Source organism: Microtus ochrogaster, chromosome 2 (assembly GCF_000317375.1).
Source record: "Microtus ochrogaster isolate Prairie Vole_2 chromosome 2, MicOch1.0, whole genome shotgun sequence".
Lineage (NCBI taxonomy): Eukaryota > Metazoa > Chordata > Mammalia > Rodentia > Cricetidae > Microtus > Microtus ochrogaster.
The window spans coordinates 91,032,535-91,038,571 of NC_022010.1; the positions used below are offsets into that span (position 1 = coordinate 91,032,535).

General features: G+C 36.8%; 1 pseudogene; it reads left to right on the plus strand.

Annotated features, from left to right (window-relative positions):
* Positions 1-334: 334 nt before the first annotated feature.
* LOC101999477 lies at positions 335-864 on the plus strand (annotated as a pseudogene).
* The last annotated feature ends 5,173 nt before the right edge of the window (positions 865-6,037 follow it).

The window sequence follows — 6,037 nt, forward strand, 5'->3', positions numbered from 1 at the left end:
GAGAGCACATTGGGAGTTTGGGGGAGTCCCCAAAATTGTGGATGTGTTCCCACTTTGGGTTGCCAGGTGAAGCAGAAAGCACCAGATTGGGGGGGGGGGAAACAAATCAAATAATCCCACATTAGCTCAGAATAAGGTATACTAAGTTTTTTCTTCATTTATTAAAAGGGAAACTCACAATGAGAAAATAGGAATGGGGTCTGACACTTAGGTGTGGTGCATAGGAAGAAGAGAGGCTGTGTTGGAGGAGGCTGCCATTTGTTCTGGCTGCTCAGAACCGAAATAATCATACTGAAACTTTATTATTTAAAACACTGATTGAGACAAATCCTTCTTGATCCTGAAGTGGAGTAGGTACCGTTGTTTCTGCTGGTGTTGAATCCTGAGCAGCGTTCGGACATGGGACTAGAGGACGAACGAAAGATGCTTACCGGATCCGGAGACCCCAAAGAGGAAGAGGAGGAAGAATTAGTGGACCCCCTGACAACAGTGAGAGAGCAGTGTGAGCAGCTGGAGAAGTGTGTGAAGGCCCGGGAGTGGCTAGAGCTTTGTGATCAGCGTGTGTCTTCCCTATCACAGACAGAAGAAGACTGTACGGAGGAGCTCTTTGACTTCTTGCATGCACGGGACCACTGTGTGGCCCACAAACTCTTCAGCAGCTTGAAGTAACTGCGCAGGTTCATCACCTCAGCCTTGTCTCAGGGCATCAGGAAAAGTTCCTTGTGGTTGTGAACCATTTGTTTCTAATGTGTATCACAAGTTCTTGAGAACATCATTATGGCAAGTAGCTTTGCCTTGTAATTAGCAGTGATTCCATCTTAATAAACTGATCTGCAGTAAGAAAAAAAAAATAACAAAACAAAACATTGATTGACCCATTAGCTCTCTCTTCTTATTGGCTAACACTTATATCTTAATTTAACCCATAATCTGTGTATTGCCACATGGCCTTGGCTTACAGGGCAAAGTTCTGGCATCTATCTCTGATGGGGCTCCATGGCTTCTCTCTAACTCTTCCTTCTTTCTCTTAGAATTCAGTTTATTTTTCTCCACTTACCTCTATTCCCTGGCCAGGCCCAAGAGAGTTTCTTTATTAACCAATGGTATTCATAGTATACAGAGGGGAATCCCACATCAGGGATGAGTGGGCAGGACCATGGCTTTTTTGATACCCAAAGCAATGGCCCACATTTTCCAATCACTCAAAAGCCTTTAGCTGATGGACTATGACTTGATTCACTGCAATCTTATTCACTGACCTTTGTCAATTACAGTTATGCACACTTATTGTGAAGCATGCTTCTGACAGTATGGCTAACCACAAAAGAAGAAACACTACATAGTTTCCTAGGAAGGTAAAGAACCATTGTTTAACAGAACACTATAACAATTTATCACAAAAGTCAAGCAAAGTAAATTACTACCACATAAAGATGAATGTCAAAGCTTCATAATAATAATCAATTTGTTTTTCATATTGGGATGAAGTATTTCTGACCTACTAGTTCATCTTAGACCATATTATTATTTTAGAATGAAGGCAATTGAAATTATTTTTGGAAATGTATTCAGTAAATAGCTAATTTTCCTACAGGGCTGCTTTTGAAATGTTAAATAATCAGTTTTGTCAGAATATAAAGAAAATAAGTAATTAAAAATATTTGGATATGAAAGAATATGATGAATCCAAAATGGAATAAAAGGGTAAAGTGTTGCTTAAGAGTCAAAGTTCCAGCATGGAACCATTCAACCTTTCAGGAGTAAGGTGGAGGGGATAAATCTAAAGCTCTGTTAAACACCTATAAGATAAGGACTCCACGCATAATAATTCTAGAAACTTGTGGTTTGAGAAAATTGTTTTTGAACTTTGGAAAAATGCAAATCACTAGTAAATTATTAATCATCCTGTTGCTTGGGTTACCAATCACCTGGCTGAACTCCAGTTCAGAGTTTGTCTAGCTTTTTTTTGTCCGTGAAGCAAAATACCCAAGCCTCAGGGTCTGAGCTGCCAAACCTGGATGAGTACAGATTTCATCCCGAGGATGAGAGGTTTATTGTTCCTGGTTTTGAAGTCTGGGACTCATGCTGTTGACAGAGGTTTCCTACTTCCTGGTCCAGCAGCTGTTCAGCCCCAAAGAAATACACACAGGTCTGCATTAATTATAAACTGGTTGGGCTATTAGCTCAAGCTTCTTATTAACTCTTATATCATATGTTAGCCTATAATTCTTGTCTGTGTTAGCCACGTGGCTTGGAAACTTTATCAGTGAGGCATTCTCATCTTGCTTCCTCTTGATCTGAGTGATGACTTTAGACTGAGCCTTTCTTTTTCTTTTCTAGTTGCCCCGCCAAGCCTTCCTACCTGGCTACTGGCCAATCAGCATTTTATTAAACCAGTTCAAATGAAAAATCTTTACAAGGTACAAGACAATTGTCCTGCAGCATCATGTGTTTGTTCTGAGATTGGAGGCTTATTCCTTTGGACTTTCTTCACTAGTGGACCTGGCATTTGCTGCTCTTGTAACCAATCCTCCACTTCCAGAAGCAGTAAGTATCATCATCAGCTGGGAACAGGCAAGTTCCAGTAGTGTGACAGATCATGGATAGGTTCCAGATACCGGGAACATTCATTTCTAGAATGGCTATTTTGATAGAATTATGGCCTAGGATGTTGGAACACTTTATATTCTTTAAGGCTTGGCAGATATCTGGAGCTCTTCCAGTAACTTGGGCTCATATTGTTTTAATTCTTATGTCACATCTCCTTTCCCCATCCTTTCATCTAATTTCTACTTTTAATTTCTTCTCCTGTCCTTTTCCACCATGCCACTGCTAACACAGCCACCCCCAGAATGGTTGCCTCTGCGACCTTCATAGTCACTATTATTCTTCTTTCACCTTCTATATCTCTTCTGTATTATACCAACTAAAAATCTCCTACTGCTCATACATTTTAAAAATGGCAATAAAGTACACATCCAAAGGAATGCTCTCAATAGATCTACCTTTGCAATACCACGTGGCATAGCATAATAGTACTCAAATTACTTTATATATGGGCAAAATGAGACACATAATGAACATACATGACATATGTGGCAAGCTCTTTAGAACATCATTCTAATGAAGGCCAACATGAAAATCAGAAGCCTTCTACTGGATAACCCGTGATCTTCCCAGAAGGTGTTTGTGAATTGCAGTGATATTCCAAAGGAATCTTGATATGCATTTATTTTCATAAGCTATTTCATGCTACCTTCTCAAATTATTGATTGTAAGTTTCAAGTTCCTTGAATTAATTTCTTGAAATGAAATATACAGAATGAATGTGGATATTGATTTCATTTTAGAGCAGGTGTCTAATAATTAGTGGTTTCTTTTGTTTAGTAATTTTTAAATCATTCATTTTCCTTGCGTAGTGCATATGTAACTGACTACTATTAAGCTTAATAAACTAAGGGCTTTTAGGCTTGCATAAGACTGTGAAGTTAGAAATGAAGTCATTAAAACTGAGTATCATAATATCCAGTAGTTATGGCAATTGTTTCAAAGTTATATATTACTCTGAGGCTAAAATACAAAGTGCATTATATTGCTCTATGATAACAGTAGTCAATGATCATTGCACTAAAACCTATTTATGAAGTTCAACTTGCAATATTTCTATTATATTTAACAGCCCAATATCCACATTATGTGGATATTTAGAAGGAAATGTTTACTTTCTGTATGAGCATCTTTATAATAGCTCCTACTAAGGTATTAACAATAATATAATTAGAATTTTTCTTGAAATTGATGGTAAGATAAATTCTGGCCTCTAAGAATTAAAAACACCCAAACTCTTAATGACGTCACAGACAATGCAGCTGCACAAATTAAGATAAGTCCAGAGAACTTTTAAGGTTAGTCATATAAACTTTGTGGTATTATTCTTAGCAATGCATTTCACTCACTACACTCTGTTGGTAGTAAATTTTATTCATGTTGGCAGTAAAAGTAATTGCTTTGAACATTAAAACAGGCATTATCGGGGAAAGTTTAACAGGGTTTCCTTACCCCACGTCTGCTCTCTGCATTTCTTTTTACACAAATAAATTGAAACAGGCAAATACAAGTTTACTAGTTTAAAAGTGAGATATTGATAAGGGAATAATTGGAATTTTATATGGGGGAAACCTTTCATTATTTCTCATTTGTTTGCATTATATAAATTTACACTAAAAAAAAATTTACACTTTTTACTTACCAGTGCTTTTCTTCTAGCCAGCAAAAGGAAACTTAAGACAAACTCATACATACTTGCGTGTGTGTGTGTGTGTGTGTGTGTGTGTGTGTGTGCTTGACTGTTTGTGCCACTACTGACAAGTCTGAATGAAGACATAAGCAAACTTAGGTAGAAGAACATAAATGCTGAGTCCACAAAGCAATCCTGTAGCCTTCAGAAAGAAGCTCGTTCCTATAAACACAAAAATTATAAATATGAATTCTAAATAAAGTATCACATGTTTCCTGAATCTATAAAGCTAATTCAAAAAAATTTTTCAGTACATAAATCTGCTCAGAAGTCATAATCTGAAGCTAAAAATCTTGAAGATACCAAGAGAGCTGCTGGTTGGAAAACCTAAGACATATCTATTCTAATAACAGTGAAGACAAAACAGCCTTTTCCCCAATATTCTTTTGTTAAACTGTCAGCATAAAGTGCTGACCACATTTAGAATGGGTCTTATAACCTTAGGTCATCTAAGAAAATCCCCACAGGAGAATCTAGATCCTGGCAATTTAATTCATCTTATATCTTGTCAAACTGATACTCAAGATTAACCATCATACCCATTACTACAGAAGAATTTATTTTCACAAAATCAAGTACTACACTAAATAATATTTAGGATTAAAGAATGAAACTTGATAAATAAGGTTACAAGGAATGACAAATCCCTAGAACTTCATCCTGGGGAAAGGAAAATGGAAACCTTGATCTTGTCTTCTCGGCAGAGTTTTTCCACATGGGTCTAACCCCTTTCCTTGCCAAAAGTCTCAGCAGAAAAGATGGTTCAATGATAAGCAGGACCACACTTGGGAAAAAAAATAGCTTAGCCACACATAACTAATGATTTCTGTTTAAACAAAAATCTCATGTTGTCTCTTTATTTCTATCCAGTATGGCCAGATTGGGTAAATTATTCCTTATTTAAATTAGGGAAATAATTATGGGAATTTTTTTTTCATATCGAATATATATGGTTGTATTTGGTTAGGGCACCAGGACATCACAGAAGGATAAGAGATAATAGTGATACAATAAGTAATTATTTGCTATCTTTAATATTTTTTAATGTATGCATACTACATAGTCTTTTTCACATATGCAAATGAATATATGGCTGAACATTTTGGATACACACACATGCATGCACACACACACACAAACACACACACACACTCATATATATATATATATATATCAGTAGCTTTAAGGAATTTCATAAAGCAAAGATCAAATTTAGTATTAAGAACCTGTAGAGGGCTGGAGAGATAGCTCAGTGGTTAAGAGCGCTGCCTGCTCTTCCAAAGGTCATGAGTTCAATCCCCAGCAACCACATGATGGCTCACAACCATTAATAATGAGATCTGGTGCCCTCTTCTGGCATGCAGGCAGACATTCAGACAGAATACTGAGGATACTGTATACATAATAAATAAATAAAATCTTTAAAAAAAAAAAGAACCTGTAGAAAAGTAACCAATTATACACACATTAAAATGGCATCTTTTCAGGAGCTGGAAAGATGACTGAGACCTATGGAGCATTTACTTCCCCTGAGAGGACTCAAATTCAATATTCAGAACCCTTACTGTGTGACTCCCAACTGCTATACCTGTGGTACATTAAAGGGGCCACAGACAAGCAATACCACATGTATTGAGTTTTGACAAAGAATTTTACAGATACAACACCAGTAAACAGCTAAGATAAGCCTACAAGTACACAATACAGTCATCACAAAACAAAGCACAGTCTATCTCCTAT